The 26373-nt window shown below is 35.0% G+C and overlaps 1 long non-coding RNA gene across 2 annotated transcripts in view; it reads left to right on the top strand.

Moving 5' to 3' along the window:
• LOC108583133 overlaps positions 1–26373 on the top strand; it is a 157496-nt gene that overhangs the window by 85893 nt on the left and 45230 nt on the right. For both annotated transcript variants that reach the window (XR_001897449.3, XR_004180102.1), the window contains exons 2-3: positions 23907–23948; positions 25200–25262. This is a non-coding gene — a long non-coding RNA (uncharacterized LOC108583133). The remainder of the gene's footprint in view (positions 1–23906; positions 23949–25199; positions 25263–26373) is intronic.

Genomic DNA, 26373 nt, shown 5'->3' with positions numbered 1-26373 from the left:
TAGTGTCTGTTATTGCCTTCTTTGTGTTCATATGTACTCGAAGTTTAACTTTCAATTACATGTGAGAACATGTGGTATTTGGCTTTTTTGTTCCCATGTTAGTTCACTTAGGATAAAGACCTCCAGCTCCATTCATGTTGCTGGAAAGAAAATGTCCTCATTCTTTTTTATGGCTGTGTAGTATTCCAGTTTACTGTTGATGGACATTTAGGTTTATTCCATAGCTTTGCTGTTGTGAATAGTGCTGCAGTGAAAATATGCATGCATGTGTGTCTTTATGGTAGAGTGTCTTATATTTTTTGGGGGTATATACCTGATAATGGGATTGCTGGGTAAAGTCTGCATAATGTATTATTTTGACAATATGTGCTGGATTGTATATCACATTTCAAGTTCTCCTTTCACCTACACTGGGAACAGACAATGTTTTTCTGTTTTATTTTATTTTATTTAGAAACTGTCTTTTAGAGGGTACCATATTTTTATTCCTCTGGATTTTACTACTTTGTTGGAGAAGGCAAGAAATGAGAACTGAAGGCAGGTTTTCATCCAATGAGTCTAGAATAAAATGTGGCATATTTACATGCCTACTGCTGATACATTCAGCACCTTCTCACACATTCAGTGGCAGGAGAAGGAGGCAACCCAATGTATCACACTGCCACGCGGAACAGAAGAGGCCAAACCCAAAGCGAGGATCACCCAGAAGAGGGAACTTCATTTTACCTGCTTCCTCTATGATCAGTGAAAACTCTACATGCTGATACCAGCAAATCATTCACCCACATCAAAAATCCTCATTTGCACGGCAGGGGTAGGGTGGCATTGATATTGTATTCAATTTTCTAAAATCCACGAAAGGATGAGCTTTAATAATTTTAAGTTAATTAGAGAAAACATGGTCTTCACCACCGACTTGTTCAAGAATCAGGCTTAAGCTGATAGGTGTGCAGTGTTTCTCACACCAAGAGCATTCATTCTGACTTAGAATTTGATTAAATTTGGATCAACGAAACGTAAGAAGTTTTCTTCTGGGCTTCTGAAATCTTTCTTCACTGGTAATTTTGAGAAAAACAAGAAGAGGCACTCTCTGTCATTTAGATGTGCCACCTGGGATTTCTTCAGCCAGTTTTGATGGTCTGAGGTTAAGACCAGAAAGACTGAGGTCTGAAATAGAAAAATGTGATTAAACGGAGCTTGAAACGTTCATTAATTAAGTCAACTGTTAAGGTGACGCTACCCATAGATTTCCATTCATAGTAATCAATATTATATTTATTACATTTTCTTCTTGTGTAAAAGCAATTTTAATTGGAGTTTCAATTCACTACAGCAAAAAGCAGCCTAATCTCTCCAAGGTCTGAGTGAACTGTCAGAGTATAGGGCCATGCAAGGTGACTTATGCAGCTGGCCTTAAATATCAAGTAATTTATTTCACTGCTAGAAAGTGTATTGCTAGCTGTATTGCCTGGTCTGAACACGAATGCCACAGAAGGAGTGCAAGGTCACTGACAACCATCAAAACAAATAGAAGAGTAGTGAGAATGAAGCCATGGTGCTATCTTCATATTTATAGTGATCTTTTATTGCTGTTGACATAGTCATGCTACCAGAATCCTTTTTATTTGAGAGCAAGAAAGGTAACATGTGTTTTAGTAAATGAGACACAGCTATGCTTGGGTCTATTATTCTGTCTCCTGGGGCTCAAGAAGCTACTCAAGCTGTGCATTTGTGGTTTATCCCACCATCTGCTATTCAAATGTTTCCTATTAACCATGACCACCAGTGGTTTAACCTTTCAATATCTTTCAAACATTTCATTGACAGGCCAAAAAAAAAAAAAAAAAAAAAAAGTAACTGGGATGGATGCACAAAATCCATTTTGAGGCCTGTATTGTTCAGCTAATAGATCTGTCATCAATTAAAGGAGGGCATAAGTTAGATGTGTTGCATGGCCAGATATATTTCTCTGTTCTGAATCTATCTACATTGCTAAAAGGGCATGAAATAGCTTCCACCGGTGGTATTTTATTACCACTGAGCTGTAAAATTTAACAGCACAGGCAACATTGTCTGGTATCTACCTGTTAGGGAAGAAAGGGACAATGTGGAAGATTTAAAGCTTAACCAACAAGACATCCAGAAGTAGAAAATGAGTGCTTAGAGTGAGCCTTTGTTAGTTGGAACTAAAATCACAGCTGAAGAAAATGACTTTCCCTTCATAAAAATAGTTGCTCGACATATTTCAAACCCAAATGCTTATTTCTTCCTTCATAAGAGCATACATTTAATGTAAATTTGTTCCATGCTCTATACTTTAGCTGAAGAAAAGCAGCTATTGTGTTACAAATCAAATCCCTTTACACAATATCTTTCTTTCACTCATTTGTAGAAAATGCAAAGGATATCGGAGTTGTCAGAATAAAAAACTGTTTTTTCTTAACAACAACACTCAGGAGCAGAGTTAAGGGCTACAAAATAAACTTTTGAGGCTGAGAAGAGAAGCCCTAAATTGTTTGTCATCCCTGTGTGAGAAAGATAAGACAGGTCAAGCCTGAACTGGTGTTATATTATTTATGTAATACATTGTACTTGTAAAGCATTGGTAACTATTACATGTATTTAAAACCCTATCAAATTCTCCAGCCCTGTTTCACATTCATGCTATAGAAAATAGCACCTTTTAAAGAATAGTCTATGAGAAAGCATGACTCTTGATTCTCAACAAATGGTTAGATCCCAATTTAATTCTAACAAAATAGGGCATTTAGAGAGCACAGGTAGCTGATATGTTGTAGCCAGTGTTACTGTGGTTACCAAATCCTCTGAGATAAAAGCTTAATTTAACACATTTGGACCCAGGGGCTAAGAATTTGGGGAATAAGTATGACTTTCAGGTATAGACCACATGGGATGGGCTTGTCTAATCACAGATGTGGGAAAAAACACATAATTGAAACTGCAAGAACTATTAATAACTTGCTCATCTCTCACTTTACTTGAGCCCCTTCTCCTGTTCATTCCCCATTTGGATTATAGAGAAAGATCTTCTATAAATGGAAATCATATCATATCATTCCCCAACTTATAATCATTCAAATAGTTATTGTTAGTTAAAATAAAATATACTTTTCTTATGTTATCCTGCAAATCCTGTTATGATCTCTCTTATCCACCCTAAAAATCAGCTCATGTAATTGATTCCTTTTTCCCTCACTTTTTCCCACTCTCTGTCACTGAAATCCAGAAGCACGGGTAGGTTTACAAATTACTTATAACATGATGAGCCACAAGTGGTTTTCAGTGTTATTGGCTCCCAATAATCCTCCCTGCAGCCCTCATGCACTGATCATTCTTTGCATGGTTGAATTTTTCTCACCAGTTATTCTTACTTAAAGAGACACCTCAGTGGGATTTCTTCACCCTGCCTGACTAAAGCACCCTGTTGTGTTTTGTTCTATCTCGTAGTGTCCTTATGGCAGTTATCAAAATGTGTAATTGTTCATTTTTGTTTGCTTTTAGTCAGTTTTTATCTTGATATGTAAGAACTTCAAAGAATATTTTTAAAAACATGAGAATTTAGAGAATTTAGAACACAATTACTTTTCCTAAACTTCGAAAGTGTTATTGATTTTAATAGATTTTCATATATTACAAAGTCATTGATGTAGTCTGTGAATTTTGTTATAACACATCAAACATCTTACAGGTATAGTCTTTATACTAAGGTGGCAATTCATAGCTAACACCATTGTAAGTATTCCTAAATTGATAAAATCTAAATCTCTTATGAAAGTGAATGATTATCTTAGATACACTGGAGAAACTTTTAAATTTCTTTTCTTGGGTATGCAATAAATATATGTAATTAGATAGGTGGATTTTTTTAAATAGTTTTGAAATCTTAGAAAAGTATTGAAAATTTCATATAATACTTTTCTGGAATAAATTATGTGCATGGGGAGTAAGGATTGAAGAATTATTGGGCATAATTCATAAATTAGTCAATTAAGTCAATAATGGAGAGGATATCCTAGTCTTATTAAACAAAACTAGAAAAATGACAGAGCAAAGGTCACATAATAGCAAAGACAGCTATTGGAGAGGACGTTTATCACTGATATAACTCTTTACACGAGTCAGCAGAGCCAGGAAAAAAACCAACTCTCTATTCCTGGAAAGAGCTATGAATAAAATCACGTGAATGAGTTAATATAAAACTGATAAGAACATGCTCAGTGATCTATTGTTATTGAGAGTTAAGTGAATGGATAGAAGGGAAGCCAGGAGGCTAAAACTTATTAGGAAGTTTTATTAACATCTCCCCAGGGAATTAACAGACTTTAGTAGTATCAAACCCAAATCAGTTAGTAGATTTTATTATTGGCTAAAAATAATAAGATTAAACAGGTCAATCAAAAGAAAATTAGTATTCTACTTCTAGTAATAGGGAGATATCTCCTACCAAACCAATCAATCTTCCCAGATATGACTTGAGTATAGAACTACACATTCTACAAAGATTTTAAAAACAACTTTTTAAAGGCATAAGAAAGTGACAAAAAGAGGTGTAAACTTGAGAAAAGTTAATACTCAAACTAAGAAAAAGGTGGGAAGTCATTTTTCAATTTTTATGGCTTCCTGCTTGAGGGAAGACCCAAAATTAGGTAGAAACTGATAGGCCTACTATCTTTGAAAGTCAGAATGCAGACTTCAGGGTGAACACAGGAGCTAGGGTGTAACAGTAAACATCTGGGACAGGATAAATGCATGGAGGAATACCTTCACATTTTGAAAACAAGCTCTGCCCAAATCTCTGCATGACCCCTAAATTATTCAGGTGTGTAGCAGAATCTAAGGAGCCAAACTAGGAACAAAATGTGTAAACAGAAGTTTTACCTGCTTCCCACCACAGAAGGGACTGAGACTGAAGTTTGAGTTCAGCTAAAGTGACTCCCTATTAAAACTTTAAAAATCAATCAATTAATCAAATCAGTACACTTCAAAAGAATATAATGGTATCTGAAATCTACCCAGTATATCATTCACAATATACAGAATGCATTCCAAAATTACCTGGCATGAAAAGAAATAGGAAGCTTCATTTCATGTATACTCAAAACAAAGAGAAATAAATTAAGATTAACACTTACCTGATCCCAACTTAGAATCAGCAGATGAAAATTTTAGAGCAGCAATATTTACTTTTAAGGACGTAAAGAAAAATATCCTCAAAAGAGAGTATGTGTAGAAAATAGAAACTAAGAAAAAATTGAAAGCTCTAGAGCTGAAAATCACAATATTTGAAACAACAACAAAAAATGTTTAAATGGGGTTACCACCTGGTTGGAAATACAGAATAAAACGTCCATAAACTTGCAGATAGACCAACAAAATCATCCAATCTGAAAAGTAGACATTAAAAAGACTGGGAGAAAAAGTTGAAAAACAACTTAGAGTTAATATCAAAGTTCCAGAAGAAAAAAGATAATATGAGACAGAAAAAAAGGAAAACTGAATGGCTGAAAATTTCTTCAAATTGTTGAAGGACATGCATTCACAAATTAAATTTAGTGAATCCAGTGTTAAAAATTACGAAACACACACAAGGCTGTGAGTGTGCGCACGCACACACACACACGCACACGCACACAGATAGAAACAAAGTAGGGAAGGTAACTATTTAAAACCAATGATAAAGAAGATAATTTTCAAAGCAGCTAAAGAAAACCAACAAGCACACGAAATATAACAAAATGTTTATCCTTGACTTCTCCTTAGAAAAGATGGAGGCAAAAGACAGTGGGATTATATCATTAAAATACTACAAGAAAATCACCCCAGAATTCCACATACAGCTAAAGTATTCTTCACAAATACAGATAAATAAAAGCTCACGGTATTCAAGGAAAGTATTTAAGCAAATCAGTGGTTATCTTTTTTCTTTTAACAAATATTGCTGATAAAATTGAATATCCAATTTAATAACAAAAGCTCCAAACCTGTCTGTAATTACAACAAAAATTTAATTCTAAATGGTTAAGTCTTTCAATGTAAATGCCAAAATATGAAGCCAAAGAAACATTTGACGATTTCTTGAGATGTCTTCATAACACAGGGGTACGCACATGTTTTCTTAGATAGGACATAGAAAGCAATAACTATAAAAGAAAAAAAAATGTTGCTATAGAGTCAAACACTTCCTAAGCAGCAGTGACTGCCGCATCAGCTAGGTTAACTTGCCGGATTTCCACAGATTTGGTCAGTAGGGAAACAGTGAGCCCAAATTGATTTAGACAGTTTATTACTCTCAGCAGAACCGGCGGCATGAATTTCAGGTTCACATCAGTTCCTCATACAGCCAAGTTCCGGAGAGTTGTCATAGAGGTGGCTGCAGGTGAACAGAGTCTGTTTTGTAGCTAAGGACCACTCTACCTCGGAACCCACTCAATCTTTCAGAGAGGGGCTGGCAAACCTATCATTACGCCCTCTGGAGACAGCTACTAACTTTATTATCCTAGTCAGGAAACAAATCTTCCCCCTAATCTGAAAGAAGACATTTTCTTTATTACCTTGTAAAATTTATCTGGGGAGGGGAGGGAGACATTATCATTTTTTTTACTCTCCTAGAATATGAACAATGCTACATCGTGCATCAGAGTAGCTTTGCAAACTTCACTGATGTTCAGAAATGCATGACCCATGGGGAAAAGTCTCCAAACAGTGGGTAAATTGGCCTTTTCAAAACTTTAAGACATAATCATCAGGTACCATGAAGGAGAAAATGAATAGCCAGTGCAAAAATATTCATAAAATACATATTTACAAAGCATTTATTTCTAAGATATGTAAAGAATTACAACAACTCAATAATAAAAGATTGATAACAGTATTTTTTTGGGGGTCGGGGATGGAGTCTTACTCTGTCACCAGGCTAGGGTGCAGGGACACAATCTCAGCTCACTGCAACCTCTGCCTCCTGGGTTCAAGCAATTCTCCTGCCTCAGCCTCCTGAGTAGCTGGGATTACAGGCACACACCACCATCCTCAGCTAATTTTTGTATTTTTAGTAGAGACAGGGTTTCAACATGTTGCCCAGGATGGTCTCCATCTTCTGACCTCATGTTCCGCCTGCCCTGGGCTCCCAAAGTGCTGGGATTACAGGCGTGAGGCACCGCACCTGTCCAACAACTGTATTTTTAAAAGTTGGCTATATAAAGGGCCCCCAAATATACTCGATTAATATTCATAGTAATATGTACATTAAAACCACAATGAAATATTATTACCTACCAGAATGGTTGCAGTGATAAAGACTTCAAGGATGTGAAGAAAAACCATCGAAGGATACTAGTAGGAGTGTAAAATGGTGCAACTATTTAGAACATGACCCTGACAATTTCTTTTGAATTGAAATACACACTTACATACCAACAGTTCCACTTGTAGAAAGAGAAAGTTGTATACTTATTATACATGAATGTCTATAAGAGCTTTATTCATAACGCCAAACACCCAGAATTTTATGCATATGTGTATTTGTGTGTTTGTGTGTGTCTTACCCTATTCTTTATATTGACCCAACTTTTTGCTTCAAAACTTCCCTATTTTTAGCAATTTTCCCCTTATTGGAGGATACTGCACTAGTATTAAAATGGGATTATATAAATGGTGACTAGCATCAGCAGGCACTCCTTAATTCATTAATGTTTATGATTCCACATATGCATACTAGGAGTCCCCAATCCCTGGGCCATGGACTGGCATTGGTCCATCCATGGCCTGTTTGAAACTGGGCTACGCAGGAGGTGAGGAGCGAACCAGTATTGCTGCCCGTGCTCCGCCTACTGTCAGATTGGCGGTGACATTAGATTCTCATAAGCGTATGAACCCTATTATGAACTGTGCATGTGAGGGCTCTAGGTTGCATGCTCCCTATGAGAATCTAATGCCTGATGATCTGAAGAACAGTTTCACCCCAAAACCATCCCCCCAAACCCAGTCCATAGAAAAACTGTCTTTCCATTTATGCAGCCAACAGACATATGAAAAAATCATATCACTGGTCATTAGAGAAATGCAAATCAAAACCACAATGAGATACCATCTCATCCCAATTAGAATGGTGATCGTTAAAAAGTCAGGAAACAACAGGTGCTAGAGAGGATGTGGACAAATAGGAATACTTTTACACTGCTGGTGGGAGTGTAAATTAGTTCAACCATTGTGGAAGACAGTGTGGCGATTCCTCAAGGATGTAGAATTAGAAATACCATTTGACCAGTCACCCCATTACTGGTCATATACCCAAAGGATTGTAAATCATTCTCCAATAAAGACACATGCACACCTACGTTTATTGCAGCACTGTTCACAATAGCAAAGATTTGGAACCAACCCAAATGGTATCAATGATAGACTGGATTAAGAAAATGTGGCACATATACACCATGGAATACTATGCAGCCATAAAAGAGGATGAGTTCATGTCTTTTGCAGGTACATGGATGAAGCTGGAAAACAGCATTCTCAGCAAACTATCACCAGATCAGAAAACCAAACACCACATGTTCTCACTCATAAGTGGGAGTTGAACAATGAGAACACATAGACACAGGAAGGGAAACATCACAAACTGGGGCCTGTGGGGAGTGGGGGGTTAGGGGAGGGATAGCATTAGGAAAAATACCTAATGTAGGTGATGGGTTGATGGGTGCAGCAAACCGCCATGGCATGTGTATACCTATGTAACAAAACTGCACATTCTGCACATGTATCCCAGAACTTAAAAGTGTAATAATAATAATAATAATAAAGACAAAGAAAAGTTGTCTTCCATGAAAACCAGTCCCTGGTGCCAAAAGGATTGGGGACCTCTGATATATACACTTTGAGAATATGCCTCTGGAGTTTGATATTTTTTCCCTAGGAGTGATTGAAAAACATACCCTGAAGCAAATTTATCTTCATGTATATCTTAAAAGGAGTGGTTATGTTTACAGAGGATAGATTTTTGAACATTAGACTTATTCAAACTTGCTGTGACATAGTAGGCCAAAAAACCAGTTAAAACTGGCAATTAATTAATAAAAGAATGTTATTACTCAAAGCAAATTTGATGAAGAGTTTACTGCTACCAATGTTTTAGCTTTGGGGACAGCAATGTAGAGTTACATGGGTTCTGTCACATGAATTGACCTGTGTTTTCATTAAATGATATTTTTTGAAGACTAAGCAGTATTTTCTGCTTATTTGTTTGTCTCTCTATTAAAAAAAAGAATATCTACAATAAAAACAGATTCAAAGTCCTAGACAAATTTCTTTTGGGAAAAAAAATGTGGATACTTGCTCAGTTACTGATTAGTATTTGCCCTTGAGTACCACGTAAATTTCTATTTCCTGGTTCTCAGGGTTTTTTTTTTGTTTGTTTTTGTTTTTGTTTTGTTTTGTTTTTTACATAGATAACAGATTGTATTTAGTCATTGAGAATGTGTTGCCAGCTATAGAGTCTTCTGGCATTTCTGTAAAAGTGAGACAAGAGAAAGTCCCTAGATTCCACTTCAAGTGACATTTGCAAAAAGCAATGGCCACTACACCAACATAAAGTACTATTTGGAAGACTGTCGGTAATTTCATAAAATTGGTTTCTTAGGTTATGCTCACCCAAAGGAGTTCCTGAGACAGGATCTGAATGCCCGTAGTTTATTTAGTTGATATTCCAGAAGGCAAAAATGAGGGAGTAGGGAGAATGAAAAAGAGAAGGAAGAAAAGTCAATAAAGGGTACGCTCATTAGAACAGGCTGCCACTGAGGTCAACTAGCCTTTAACTGGTAAGCTCTGAGTAACCTAGTGTAGCGGTGCCTTAAAATTTCCCATGAAATCATGGTCTTAATTGGTTGATGGCTGCTCTTGGGGAATGTAAAATCCCAGGAACTTCTGAGCTCTCCTGAGGGAAGACTGGAAGAGCTCCCGGGGAGGCTGAAGAAAACCTCCATGCAAAGACACACAGAGACTTGGGTCCTTGAGGGAGGAAGCCATCAGGGTAAATAAGAATGATCCCTCTCAGCTTCAGGAAACAGAACAGGGGCAGAGAGAATGTAAAAACCACAACTTAATTCAATTTCAAAGTACAAGCCTATAAGCATATATATGCATACACACACACACGTGCGTGTCGTGTCGGTGTATACTATACAGATATGCATAGTCAAATGATATTTATATGAATACAAACATTGACACAATGCGATGTCCACCTCACAAATATTCATTAGCCTTTCTTCTAATTGTGGATATTTAGTAATCACAAGGTCTATGGATTAGAACTGAACAGAAACTTTCAGAGATTCCAGGGATTATCATTAATTTACCAGAGAGATTCAACCTCTGTGCACAGTGGCTCACTCCTGTAATCCCAATACTTTGGGAGGCCGAGGTGGGAGGATTACGAGGTCAGGAGCTCCAGAGCATCCTGGCTAGCATGGTGAAACCCCGTCTCTACTAAAAATACAAAAAATAAGCCGGGCGTGGTGGCGGGCCCCTGTAGTCCCAGCTACTGGGGAGGCTGAGGCAGGAGAATGGTGTGAACGCAGGAGGCGGAGCTTGCTGTGAGACGAGATGGTGACTTTTCAAACTCTGAATTTTATTTTTTAGCCTTAAAACTTTAAACTACTCACATTAATTTCAATGGACATTGATGTGTCTCTATAGTTTATTTTTTTTAACTTTTTAATATTTTTAGGCAAAGTGAGTTTTTATATCTGAAAATCTGAAGATCTGAACATGTGCTAAACTATTCAAAAGGCACACATGTTAGTACAAATAACTTGTACTCTAAAAATGACATACATTAGATGTCAAACACCAAAGGAAATTTTTTTAGTAACCGCAAAAAATAAGAAATGTGGATATTACATAACTCATTTTTTCTAGGAACTCTGATACTCTAAATGCACAAATACTTTTAGATTTATAATTTTATATTTAGTCAGTTGTAAAAAAATGTTTAAACTGTCCTCATGTTTTAGAGTGCTTTCCCAATGGAATATTTTAAGAACAAAAATTCATCACTCCAAAACAAAGCTCATCTGGAAAAAAATTTGAAGACTAACAGAAGTGGCAAATTAAAGTGACATATGTTATAACATTTTTTCGAGGATAATTATAGGACATATGGTGAAAGATATCCCTTTATTTAAAATTAAATTTTTAAAAAATGAACGCTGTCAAATATATTCAACTCTCATATGAATATCCGTTATGTAACAAGTCACAGGAGGTCTGCTTTTGAAGATGTTACTATGAAGCATTTATGAAAAAAAAAAAAAAAAAAAAGAGAGAGAGAAAGCATCATGCCGCTACGTAGGTACAGTAAATCAAATTCAGGTTGAGGCTTCTTAATATTATGAAATGACTGTACTGAGAATGGAAATACATTTCATAGATGATGAGAGCCAGAAGAAATCTTAGAGGCCACTTAATCCAGTTATTTTCACCAGTTTCTACTCTTTTCAAGCTTCAGAAATCTTTGGATAAACTCCAGTATAAAAATCAGATCGAAGCACTGTCTCCCCTCCCCACGTGAGGGCCCCCATATCACCAATCTGAATCCTTTAAGCTCTGCAGAGAACAGATTGAAAATCAAATAACTTGTCTTGCTCTAATTTTCCAGATGGCAAAACTAGTGTATCACAAAGACTAATTTATTTTTCATAGTTGGTAGCTTGATGTGTGTTGGAGATGGGTCTAGAAGTTAGGTCTCTTGATTAGTTCCTGTTTGCCTGGAACACCATGTCCCTGATTCCAAAAGAAGGACTGCTGCAGTTATAGCTAAATGCAACCCATATCAAGTAGATGTGAACATACTATGCAAATAAATTCCAATTGTCCTTTAACCCGGTGTCCTTTATTGACATGGAGACTTCGTGCAGAATAGGAAGATGTTGTCTGCAGGTACTGGATATCTCAGGGTGATCTCCCATGCATATAGAAATCAAAACGATTTACCTTATTTCAGGAAAGTAAATTGGCTTCCCAAGTGCGTTCAAACAATATTCACAGTCTATAAAAACTATCTAGAAACCTCTAGAAATGCTTTCTGCAAAATCTTTTATTTTGCCTTTTCATCACACTTTCTAAACACAGAGCAGAGTGATTGGGGTGTAGCATCATAACCATTATTTGGTAGATTACTCTTAAATACTATATTTTTTAGAAAACAGGGTTAAGGTTATGTTAAAAGGGAAAGATTTAATGTTGTTAAAATCATGTGGCATCCTTTAGAAGAGAAGGAGCATATTAATGTTATCACTATTATTTTGCTATTAATATTTTAATATTATAAAATGTGAAGGTCATATTAACTATTCCCCTTGGAAAACAGCTTCAAATGTTTAAAATGATTATGAGATGCGCATGTCAAAAAATAGAGCAACTCCATCAGACTTTGAATTCTCAGTGCTATAGAGTGTATTATTGTTTTTCTGATTTCCATTTTACTTTAGACTCAGGGGGTACCTATGCAGGTTTGTTACAGGCTATATTGCATGGTGCTGAAGTTTGGGCTCTATTGATCTTCTCACCCAGATAGTGAACATAGTACCCAATAGGAAGTTTTTCAGCCCTTGCCCCTTTTCTCCCTCCCTCCTTTTGCAGTCCCCAGTGTCTACTGTTCCTAGCTTTATGTCCATGTGAGGCCAAGATTTAGGTCTCACATATAAGTGACACTACTCAGAATTTGGTTTTCTGTTTCTGCATCAGTTCACTTAGGATAACAGCCTCCAAGTGCATCCATGCTGCTGCAAAGAGCATAATTCTGTGTTTTTAAATGGTTATGTTGTATTCCATGGTGTATGTGTACCACATTTTCTTTATTCAATCCACCATTAGTGGACAGCTAGTTTGGTTTCCTGCTTTTGCTATTGTGAATAATAACACAGGCATTTATTTTAATATTAGTCTCAATTTTGCTATTTTTTTAAAAGAGAATTTTATTGAAAATCTTAGTTAAGAATTCAATTTTCAAAGGTGAAATTTATATTTTATCAAAACAGTTATAATTTGGCTAAACACTTCTACCAAGTAATATCTTCTTTGTACCATAAATTAACATGAACAATGAAAATTTGTTTGTAAGAAATCATTATCGTAATATTATAAGGTTGGTTATTTCCCTCAACTCAAACTTGTTTATATTGTATAATATTTTATATATAAGCTTTAGAAAAAAATTAATGGGAAGATGATAAGCTATTCATATATGACACTATTAATCTGTTATTAGGGTTGTTAAATTGTAGAAAATTTTCATATTATTATACAGACTTTTTATTTGAAGACACTTGTGCAAGAAGAAACACTGTTTTTGTTGTTTGACACTCAATAGATTAGTTTTATAAAATTGGCCAGTATTTCTCTAAAAATTTGAATACATCATATAAATAATAAAGCAAAGAAGAATTATAGTTAATATTTAAATCCCCATAGGTGTTTACTTAAGAAGATACCACACATTTAGTATATACTTTCCTATACCTGAATTTCTTCAAATTACAATTATTATTACTCTGTACTCCTGTAATCATTACCACAATTGTTATTTTATGTTAGGTTGGTGCAAAAGTAATTGCAGTTTTTGCCATTAAAAGTGCTCCCCAGACTGAGCTAGACATTTATTTATTTAAGTACCTTGACAGAGTTATCATTTGCTCCCATCCAGGTATTAACCAGGCCAAATTTGCTTAGCTTTTGAGATCAGGCAAAATTGGGCATGTTCAGGGCGCTATGGCCATGGATTCTAGAGTTACAATCTTTTAACAAAGCCAAAAGTAAAGCAGGAATACAGTCTCAGCCTGGGTTGGCCAATATAGCTTTTGTTTTGTTTTGTTTTCTGTCTGTAGATACTTCGCTATCACCTGTTCATGCCTCTTAGGAGGTGAAAGGTAAAATGCATGTTGTTATTGTTGTGAATATCAGCATGTGCTGACCAATCATTAAAAAGCTGTTTTTCTGGCTATTTATTGGAACCACTGGTACCGTTTTATCCTCTTTTCCTTTTTTGCCTTCTATTTAAGAACGATTTGGTTTAATCATAGTTTTTGGTGTTTCTCTTTTTCAATTTCTTAAAGAGAAAATGGGCAACAGTGAAAACAATCACATCTGCTTCCAGGCACTCCTCTTTCTTATTTCAACTGCATTTTGTGATTTTAAAATCACAATGGCTTCTCTTTACTATAATTGTAATTTTGATTATGATTTCTTTTTAATTTGGCCAGTGGGAAATCCTGGCTCTTTTATATTTTAAGGTTGTTCCCCAAAATGCTGAAATTATTTACTCCCTCATTATATTACAAACCAATAGATACCACACCCGGCTAATTTTGTGTTTTTAGTAAAGATGGGTTTCTCCATGTTGGTCAGGCTGGTCTCGAACTCCTGACCTCTCAGGTGATCCGCCCGCCTTGGCCTCCTAAAGTGCTGGGATTAAAGTTGTGAGCCACTGTGCCTGGCCCAGTCCTCTTTTATGATTATTTTATTTTTGTTACAAAATATAAAATATGCTGCTAAGGACCTGTCATTTCTTGTTACAGTATAGAACCTCATCTGTGTTTTAAAGACACAGGTTAGAAAATTGGTGGCAAATATGTTGGGCCACATCTAGTGAAGAAATTGAAACAATATTAATTTTAAGGTCAAATATTATTATAAGGGTTGATTATTCTTGATTTAATCATACAATGGCCAATTATGTACATCTACATATTTCTAGTTTAGTTTCTATGTAGCCTATATAGGTATCATTTTATACTCATCAAAATTATAAGTGGAATTCCTTCTCTTGTAAACTGTAGTATATTCAGCATCCACATATGTATAATCAATTTATTGACAGACATTTATTTCTTCTTTCTCCTAGTATTGAAATAGACTTTTATGGTGTGAATATTTGTAGTCCCTGAAAGTGCATACATTAAAGTCTAATCCCATATGTGATATTATTAAGGGTGGGGTCTTTGGGAGGAGATCATATCATGAGGATAGAGCTCTCAGGACTGGGATTAGAACCCTTATAAAAGAGGTCCAAGGGGCTCCTTGGCATTTTCCACTATAAGAGGACACAAAAAGTTGTCATTTATGAGGAACTGACCCTCACCAGATACTGAATCTGCTGGCACCTTTACCTCAGACTTCCCAGCCTCCAGAACTGTGATTAATAAATGTTTTTTGTTTATAAGTCACTCAGTTTACAGTATTTTGTTATATTAGCCCAAAAGGACTAAGGCATAGCTAATAAAAGCAAATTCTTATGTAGTCCTAAATAGGTACTCATCACTGTTTTAAGTACTTCAATAAGTTCTATTAACTACCTCAGAAAATACATGTATCCATTTTTTATTTCAAGAAACTAAAGCACCAACAGATTAATCCATTTCCTAAGTTCACACACACATTAGAAATCCCAACTGGATCCAGGATTTGGACCCAGTAATCATGCCAGTAACTAATGTACTCCAGTAATTTCAACTATTGAACCAGAAACTTAATTTAAAAATCTGGGCTAACATTTTTATAATGGTTAACCATTTGCAATTTATTTAATTACATACTATCAAACCAATTGGTGAAAAGGTAAAATAAAATTAGCAATCATAGTTTTGTTAATTTTTTGTCATTTGACCACTTTTGCATTTAGTTTACAAGAAGTTTGCTACCAGGTAGACATATGCAATATTAGGTAGTCAAAATCTCTCAAATATACAGGCAATCCTCAAATATTTATACAATTCTTTAAAAAAAAATTTCACATTTAATTTTCTTCTTATCCTCCTTTTAAAATGTATTACAAGTAATTATTAGCCCTTTTTATTTATATATTTAATTTTTTTAACTATGACATATATCTGCTTAATTTCTGCCTCAAAAATGCAACCTGTTTTTAACTGGTATTGCCAATATCCAATAAACAATAAGGGTGAAGGGTAAATTTGATGGAAACTTGGGTGTAGAAAGGTCTTGCCACTTTCGAATATTAGATAAATTGGCTTCTCGTAAAACTGCCACCTCTCCTCCTAACCCATTATAGTTTTGTCTATTTGTTTGTAATAAATTGCACAGTTCTCTGAGAGACTTACATTTTTCAGTAATCCCTCTTAGAGTGATAGTTACATGGTGCTATAAAATATTATTTTACAGCTGGGCGCGGTGACTCACACATGTAATCCCAGCACTTTGGGAGGCCGAGGCAGGAGGATCACCTGAGGTCAGGAGTTTGAGACCAGCCTGGCCAACATAGTGAACCCCCATCTCCACTAAAAATGCAAAAAGTAGCTGGGCGTGGTGGCGACCTCCTGTAATCCCAGCTACTCGGGAGGTTGAGGCAGGAGAGTCACTTGAACCCGGGAGGCGGAGATTGTGGTGAGCCAAGATCGCGCCATCGCACTCCAGCCTGGGTGACAAGAGTGAGACTTCATAAAAAAACAAAACAAAGAAAAAAAACCTCAAAAAATTATTTTATTTCTGTAAAATATATCTAAAATAAATACCTTCGGAAGTTTAACATGCCATAATGAGATACATTGAAAGTGCATTTTTAGTGCTGAATTTTGAATATGCTCTCACATTCTAGATCTGAATTGAAATTATAAATAGCATCTCAAGAATTGTGTATTTCAAATTAGACTACTGCAGTGCGTGTGTCTGAATGTTCTGCCCAAATCTTCACTTGCTGCAGCTTGATTAAATATATTTGTCCTTCATTTTGTCCTGGCCACCTTATAGTCATTACTGTAAACTTCTCAGTATTTATTTAAATGTTGAAAAATAAGTCTACAAGCTTCTATGTGTCTTGGCTTCTATAAAATGTATGTTTTTACCTTAGAAATTGTAAATTTAATTTAAACTAAAAATGATAACTCTTATGTTAAATGAGAAAGAAAAACAAAAATCCTCTAAAGAATTTAGATTGTTTTTCTTACGCCAATAATGTTACCTAAATAAAGAAAACATTTAACAGAGTTTTTACTTCAAAATTGTGGTATACTATAAATATGCAAAATCTTTCTTTGTGATATAAAATAAGCTTCTGAAATTCAGTAAGATAGAGGTTGATTGTGATAGATCAGGTTTAAAAAGTATGTTTTGATAGGAAGATAAAAATATTTGTTTAATTTCTATAAATCAGAAATTAATCAAATATGTCATTTTTCCCTCTAAAATATTTTGGGCTCATTCAGTACATAATGACTGAAAGTCATTTACCTATATGATTTACCTGAAACATTCATAAAAATGATTAAATGTGTCAAGAAATCTCTTTAAATGAATCTTAAGGTTTTGCCATAGGCGGAGATTCCACAAAATTCTTGGTGCAGAACATTTAAGATCTGAGATTCATCATTTTATTCTTGTAGTTCTTACTTCATCACTGACAGCTGATGAAGAAACACACTGTAAGACTAAGTACTGCTGCAAATTGTTATTTATAGATGTTCTGCACAATACACAATATTCCAGAATACTTCCCATCTACTCTATTTCCAAACTGCAGGTCACAGCTCAATAATGATTTGTGAAATCAATTTATAAAACAGACATAGAATAAAATATGATGATAAAATTTTGGAATTCATGCCATGAAGTAAGGATATATGTTGTTCGTGAATATTTTCAGTTGTGTGCATGTGTGTGTGTGTTTCTGTATGCATATTTGAATACTGAGTCTTTATTCCTAATATAATTATTAACATGAGCTGTGGCCAAAGTGCTCAAAAAATACAACTATCTTAACTGAAAATATACCTGATAAGCTAATTTTCTTAAAATTGGAGTTTAAAAAGTGGTAGTTTACAAAACAGTGTGAGCTTTTCACCTTCATATTCTCGCTTATGCTTTTCTCTTCTTGCATTTTCTTTTACTTCTTGTTTTTGCCCTTCACAGACGTACTCTATGGTTTGCTTCCTGATATTTATCTGAACACTTCATTATTTCTGTTTTTAAGTATGCCTGTGCCAAGTCTGCACAAGTCTCTCTGACTTGGCACATGCATACCTAAAAGAAATAATGTAGTTAAATATCGGAAATACAAGAAGCAATAGAAGATAACATTCAGCCTTAAGAACTTGAGAATTCACTGAAAAAAAAAAATAGAAAAGTAAATAGAAAATTATTTCTTAACTGGTGGTATCATTAGAACTCATTGGAGCTGAGAACAAATGAAAAATAATTGATAGGAGTGCACTTTTTAAAATAATTTCAGAGTCAGATTTATCTACAACTAGAAAAATGATTCAATGACAGGCAAAAATAAAAACATGAGGTTACTTGAAACTTGATAAATAAGCAAAAAAACCCAAAACAAAACAAAACAAAAAACAATAATAGTACCTGGGCTTTTAGTATCTAAGGTTTAAATGGCATTTGAATGGCCTGTCTAGTTCTGTGTTACCTGTCTCAGGGGAAATTCTTTCAGCTATATTGATAATCTAGAAAACAGAAAATCTTATTCTTGCTACATGATTTACACTGTGTAAGAAACAGTCTTTTGTACTATTTTGCCATTTCTCTGTGTTGGTGACTGAACTATAAAATCTTGTGACTACTTTTGTGATGTGAATTCAGCGATGTGCTAAATTTAGTTCTTCCTTTGGGAAAAAGTCTGTACAGTCCCTTAGGAATCCTAAAACTACCTAACATGTACAAGATGGAATTTTTTTCCACAAACTTTTTTTTTTTTTTTTTTTTAGTTCTTAACAATTCTTAGTGCACTCTGATTCATCTCTATAAATGATCAAACTTAAGAAAATATATTCTCACATGTTTCTCACCATATGCACTTCAGAACTCCATTTGCTTTTATAAATTCATCAAAAAATATCTCCAAAATAATGACAGAATTAAGAATAGTTCTTCCATTTTGCAAAAAATTAAGGAACACCAACGCTATACCCTGGCACTGGGGATGAAATGATAAAAACAATAACATAATCCTTGCCTTTGTAGAGTCTACTTTGCGGGGTTAACAGTGTAGTTGGAGACAAATAAATATAGCATGGAGGCCGAGGGAGATAGGATTGTCAAAGATCAGTTCTACTTTGGGCTAATGCAAATCTGTGGGAAGCATTATAAAGAACACTGGAAGAATAACAGGTTTGAGGACAAACAACATGAATTGGTGTTGGAATATTGAATTTGAGATATGTTTAAAGCTTCTTAATGGAAATGTTATGTAGGCAATTGAACATATTGTGTGAAGCTAAGTTGGAAAGCCAGGACTGGAGATTAAAAACAAAAAAAATATAACTCCTTGGTCTGCTGAAGCAGCATCACGTAAGATTTTCAAATGATAAAACTATGTAGTGGAAGAAGAAAAGGTCTTCAATGTGTGTTCTGAGAAGCTCCAACAGGCTCAAGAAAACTATAAAAACAAATTCTCACATGTATTTTAATTGAAAACACAAATGTACAACAGCCCTGAGCATGCGGATGTAGCTGAATTTAGGGCTTATTGCTTACTAGCATGTCATTTCCCTGTATTATCGGTTTCTGGAGGACAGATGCTTATTTGGCCATGGGCTCCTTAAAATGAATGATAGGGTTTCAATATACAGGTTTTTGTGTTTTCTTTTTAATTGAATTGAGCAAGCACGTATTTTCATTTCACATCTAAAATATTCTAGAACACAATCTAAATGCTATTTTTCTGAGCCATTGATTCATTGGGAGAACTAGGGTAAATGAATTGTTAATGCCCCAGTTTTACCATTTGTAGTGAAAAGCATAAACAAAACACTAAACTTATTATCCACCAATTTATATTACAAATCATCATAATTAATAATAGATGATATTGTCAGGAACCTAATACAGAATGCTTCTTTTATCACCTTTTGAGTTGAGAACTGCGGTAGATTAAAGAAGGCTGCAAATGTCCTTTCCTATCAAGAGTAGAGGATCTATGTCTCCTCTGCTGGTATTTGAATGGATTTCTGGGACTACCTGGCAAAGAGCATACATTTGAACATATGCTCTGCCAATTTCTGAGTGCAGGCCTTAAGAAACAGATGGCTTCCACCTCCAGTCTTGGAGCACTTGCTCTTGGAATCCAGCCACCATGCTTTGAGGAATACCAAGCACCACAGTGTGAGGAATCCCAAAGACACCCACGTGAAGAGGAACCAGCCAGCAATCCCAGCTGAGTTTCCAGGGCCAGTACCACATTACCGAAGATAGGAGTACGCCATTTTGCTAGCAGGTCCTCTAGGCTCAGTTGAATTACGCAACCTCGTGCTTTGTGGAGCTGCGTGGAGCTACCTTCACTGACTTCTGCTCAAATTACAGATTCAGCAGCAAGATTCGTTGTTTAGTTTTACGTTTTCACTTTAAAAGTTTAAAACTTAGTTTAAGCATTAGTTTTAAGATTTAAATCTGGAAGTTATTTGTTACATAGCAATAGACACCTAGAAAGACAATAAATTGAAATCAAAATAAAATCCTTATATTTACTAAAGCTGCATCAGAGAATACAGAGAATACAGAAATCAAAATAAAATCCTTATATTTACTAAAGCTGCATCAGAGAATACAGGGAATACAGAAATCAATGTTGGTGGGATTGTAAGCTAGTTCAACCATTATGGAAAACAGTATGGCGATTCCTCAAGGATCTAGAACTAGATGTACCATATGACCCAGCCATCCCATTACTGGGTATATACCCAAAGGATTATAAATCATGCTGCTATAAAGACACATGCACACGTATGTTTATTGCGGCACTATTCACAATAGCAAAGACTTGGAATCAACCCAAATGTCCATCAGTGACAGATGGATTAAGAAAATGTGGCACATATACACCATGGAATACTATGCAGCCATAAAAAAGGATGCGTTTGTGTCCTTTGTAGGGACATGGATGCAGCTGGAAACCATCATTCTTTTTTTTTTTTTTTTTAATTTATTTATTATTATTATACTTTAAGTTGTAGGGTACATGTGCATAACGTGCAGGTTTGTTACATATGTATACTTGTGCCATGTTGGTCTGCTGCACCCATCAACTCGTCATTTACATCAGGTATAACTGAAACCATCATTCTTAGCAAACTATCACAAGAACAGAAAACCAAACACCGCATGTTCTCACTCATAGGTGGGAACTGAACAATGAGATCACTTGGACTTGGGAAGGGGAACATCACACACCGGGGCCTATCATGGGGAGGGGGCAGGGGGGAGGGGGGAGGGATTGCATTGGGAGTTATACCTGATGTAAATGACGAGTTGATGGATGCTGACGAGTTGATGGGTGCAGCACAGCAACATGGCACAAGTAACATATGTAACAAACCTGCACGTTATGCACATGTACCCTAGAACTTAAAGTATAATAATAATAAAATAAAATAAAAAATAAAATAAAATCCTTATATTTATAAAGCTGCATCAGAGAATACGGTTTGGGTCTATGACCACGGGTTTCTTAATCACAGTATTTCCTTAATGTCTAGACTTTGAAACAGTCTAAAGAAACGTTTGGATTATCATGGCAGATATATACATCCAGAATTACTGACTGCTGGCAGTCCAGAAAATTGGAGGGAAGAAGCGAATAAATAACCCCTGTAAGAATCACTTCAAAGAGACACAGGGACAGATGAAAGGCTCTCCCGGAAATCTCACAATTTATAGGAGTTGTGCTTAGCGTAAAATAATCAAACTAGGAAACAATATTTTATGTAACAGAATTACAGAAGAATATGTTTATTGTATCATAAGTAAATTCCTTATGTTAAACTTTCATAGCCTTAAATATATTCTACTAACAATAGGCATGATTTCGGTTTTACTTTACTTATTTTTTTGTCCATAATTATGTTTTATCAAAAACCATAAACATGTTGTAGGCAATGGAAGTTGGGAACAGAGAATCAGTAAAAGGAAAAGCTCTGTGTGTGTGTGTTTTATATGTATGTAGTAAAATATTTGAAGATAAAATTTTACAAAGACCACATGTTTGAAATTAAACTTTTGAGTTAGTGATGTGTGTTGAGGATTCTTCATTGGATACTTTTCATGTTTCTTCAGGAACTTAAACTAAAATTTGTTTCTATATAATGCTTCTGCACTTAGCTATATCTTCCAACATATATAAGCAGGTATGCATATATATATATATAAAATATATATATATATATTTTACATCCGTCTTCATTTTCAGTGAGACTAATCTATAACTATGACTACTCTCATTGCATATAAGGCAATGTATAAACTTCTTTCACATAGGTTTACTATTTCTGTATTATTGTGTAGCAGTGTGCATTTTTGATATATTACCTCCCAAAAGAGATTTATAAAATATATGTTTTCCTTCACCACAATTATGTAAGAAATATTTTTCAAGAGGCACATTAAAGTAGTAATATTTAACAGAGGCTGACACATCCTTCATAATTACTTTTGTTCTATTACAGCACCTTACAAATTTAATTAATTAACACTGTTGTAATACCAAAATATGGAATAGAAAAATCACTGAGCACCAAAGAACTTCAGCTGCTGTCAGTTTTGTTATCCAAATCAATCAAATCACACACATTTATTCAAACATATGAACATTATCTCTTTTGGAAAATGTAAACTAAAATAGAACATGAGAAGAGAAGACATGAGCTCAACCCAGTGACCTCTCTTGAGTCATTTCACCTTGTTGAAACATAAATCTTAGCAAATGACAGCAAATCATATATATCAAGAGGAACAATTCATCTTTTATTAGAACTCAAAAAGTTTAAAACAAAATAAATGAATTATGGTCAGTTATTGACAATGTTGTATTTTTAGTGAAAGCTACCAGTTTCATTAAATTTCAGAGACAAATGCTTTGAAAATATTTTTATGGTGTTTTCCATATAAACTATCCATGTTCAAGTATTAAATCTTGTATAGCATCCTAGTTAGAAAAAATGATCATTATGACAACCTCTGCATAAATTAAACTGTATTTCTTTCAATATTTTTCTATTATATTTTTCTTTTTCCATTTTACAGCTTACATTTAAGGAAGTAGGCTGATATCAGAATATCTATTCAGTGACTGAGAACTATTATAGTATATCATAAGATCATTGCATTGATCTTTCTAACTTTATACTTCTATTTAACTACCTCCTCAGAATTGAAATATTGACTGATCTTTATAATCCCTGATCCTTTAAGAAGAAAATAAAAGTGTTTAAATCCACATTAACTTTGCTTTACATTAAAGACATGTTAAAGAAATAGACTGGTCCCTCTGAAGTTTACCAATAGCTTGTCATTTTACAACATCTATAATCTTATTTTTGGGTTATGGAAGATATTTTCCCCAAAATACAAAGTTTCTAAGCTAGACCACAAAAGCTATTTAACACTAATGAAAACAAATTAACAATATGAATCTGAAATACTCTCTCTTGGGAATAGGAAAATGAAATGAGATAGATAAAAAATAAGGTATTTTGCTAGGGTTCTGTCAGAGTCTACCAGAATTTCTCAACTGATACACATCCTCTCAGATGTGCTTATGGTTCAAAACATTATAGTTATGCTGATGACCCTTAAATCTACATCTACCAAAACAAATTTATAAAGAATTAACATTAATCCAAAAATTATTGAAAATTTCTGAAGCCCTTTGGGTTACTTGCATTTTAGGGACATTCGTTAACTCAAATTAATCTTTTGTGAGTTGAATTTACAGAAGAATAAATGGCATTTAGTAGTTTAAAAGTCTGAATGCTTTGGTTTTATTTTTTCCTCCTGATTTCCTAATAAAATTTTACCTAGTTTCTTACATTGTTTAGTTTTTAGGAAATAAAACTAAATAAAACTCATGTGCTAAGTTTTTGTTTTTGTTTATTTTAAAGGTCTTTGACTGGAAACAGAATGAGCAAGACAAAGGAGATCAGGTGGGGTCAGAATACCCCCTTACCTCTCTCTTTCTCATTCTCATTTGTTTTCTCTTTCTTCTCTCTCTCTCTTTCTTTCTCCTTCTTCCCTTCTCTCTCTCATAGACACATGCTACACATACACATGCAAACACATACATGCACACAATGTGTATATGTGTGTTTCATAAGTCAGAGCTACCTGTACTCTGCAGTTCTCAAAATGGTTAGTCTCAAGATTATTCTCTTCTCTGCACTCACTACCCAATAAGATCTAGTCCACTTCTGTGGTTTAAATACCACCATGTGCTGAAGATTCCCAGTTTTGTATTTAGAACAGTTTAGTTCTTTGAATTTCAGTCTTGTAGAGCTAATGGGCTGTTAAACATCTTGATACATAGATATATCATCACATCACAATTTTAATATGTCCAAAACAAATCATTGATTTTTCTCCCCACACATACTCATACCTCAGTGTTACCTAGCTATTCAGTTGCTTATTCTGGAAACATTAAAATCATCCTATTTTTTTTTTTCTCTCACATACTAAATAGTACATTAGTCAATCCTATCAGTTGTACTTTCAAAATATTTCTGGAAACCAACCACTTACCACCACCACCACACGTCATCTCCAAACTACCATGACCTCTCTTACAGAATCCAGAATGATACCTTTAAAACAGACATCATTTTTTTTCACCTTCCTCTCATAAAAAGTTATATTCCACACTCAACAAAATCCTAAGACTTCTAATGGACATTAAGATCCTACATGTTCCAGCCCGTGGCTTTCTTGGACCTTGATTTCTACCATTCTCTGTCCACTCATCCTCTTCTGGGGCTCTGGGTTGTTCTTTATATCAAGCATCCTCCAATTTCTAGGGATATAGAGGTATTTTTTCTTGAGCCCTGAATCATCTTCTCAGAAATTTTGGTGGTTTCTCTATCATAGCATTCAAGTGTTGCCTTTTCAGAAAGAACTTCCCTGGCACCCCTATCTGAAAGGACATTTGCATCCCTCATGTTGAAAAATATATAAATGTATTTTTGCTCCAACCAAAAAATATGCTCAAGGAGGAGAGAATTTTTATTTTATTAACTGCTAAATGCTCAGTGTTGGCACATAGTAGGTGGTCAAAAATATTAGTTGAGTAAACCTCGTGAATTCTGTGGAATTCCACTACTTTTGCTACCATCACTATATTCCCTTGTTATGTCAGAAATACATATTTTAATAACTTATTTATCTCTTTTATTTGTCCTCAGGGATGTGATCTATAAGATTGGAAGAGAGTGACCTGAAAAGGGGACTTAACCAGTGCCAGCAAGGTAAGTTTCATGCATGACATACCTCTATGGCTCTCCATCAGATTCATAGTTCTGAACACAAGGTGGGTGGTAAATAAATATTTGTTACATTATGGATGCTATCACAGTCCATTCATATAACCTTACTTTACCTTTATCACTAATACTACTAATGATAATAAATATTATTCACCTTCCTTGACATCTGCTATGACAAAACCTACTAAATTTCCCTCTATTCATTCCCTTCTTCTTTATTTTAGTAAATAAACCTTCAAGTTTTAGCTATGCATATGGCCATGCAGCTTGAATTTATATTTCAAAGTCTTCCTTACAGATGGTATGGCCATGTGCCTAAATTTTGACCCAAGAGATTCAAAGGAAATCAATGTACTCACATTCTGAAACTTTAAAAAAAAAGTATATTGCTTATCTTCTGGTATGCCTCCTTTTTTTTTTTTTTTTTTCACGGACTGGATCATGGAATTAGTTGAGACACTGGATATTTCTTTGCCCCTCTAGACCCACTCTCCCCTATTCAGTTGTTCCATGCTCTCAGAAACTGGCCGTTATGGACTCTCAGGTGCTCTGGCTTCCAATTGGTTCAGTCAGTGGAAGATTGGTACATTCAAAGAAGGATTTACTTTTATAGGTTCTCTTGTTTTCAGAGGCTGTGTTCTCTTGTTTAAGACCGTATCTCCAGGAGAACTGTGTCTAGTCCTACAGCTGCAGCTATTCTTCTTGGATTTTTGGATTCCAAATATTTTTTCTCTCCTTTTTCCTTTTAAGTACTAGGCATGATAATGATTTTATTGTTTTGGGGTTCATTTAACTCTCTCTATATCTTTATAAACAGCTCCTTTATTAAACTCATTTCATTTGTTCAGTTGAGTGCCTCCACCCCTGCTGAGGCCTTGATTGACAATAGTGCATAGTACTAAGAGTTGCGCCACAAAACAGGCCATTAAGTAGGTTTGTGGGATAGGTTTGCTCACATGTCTGCAGTCCTCCTGGCTGAGAGAGAAAAGGACACAGATAGTCTGAGGCATCCAGTGCCGCCATAATTGTTCAAATTATCATGCACAATCATAGGATTAAAAATGCAGATAGATGGAAAGCCAAGCATCTCGAG

Source organism: Papio anubis, chromosome 19 (genome assembly GCF_008728515.1).
Source record: "Papio anubis isolate 15944 chromosome 19, Panubis1.0, whole genome shotgun sequence".
Classification (NCBI taxonomy): Eukaryota; Metazoa; Chordata; class Mammalia; order Primates; family Cercopithecidae; genus Papio; species Papio anubis.
This window is presented reverse-complemented; position numbering and strand designations above follow the sequence as displayed.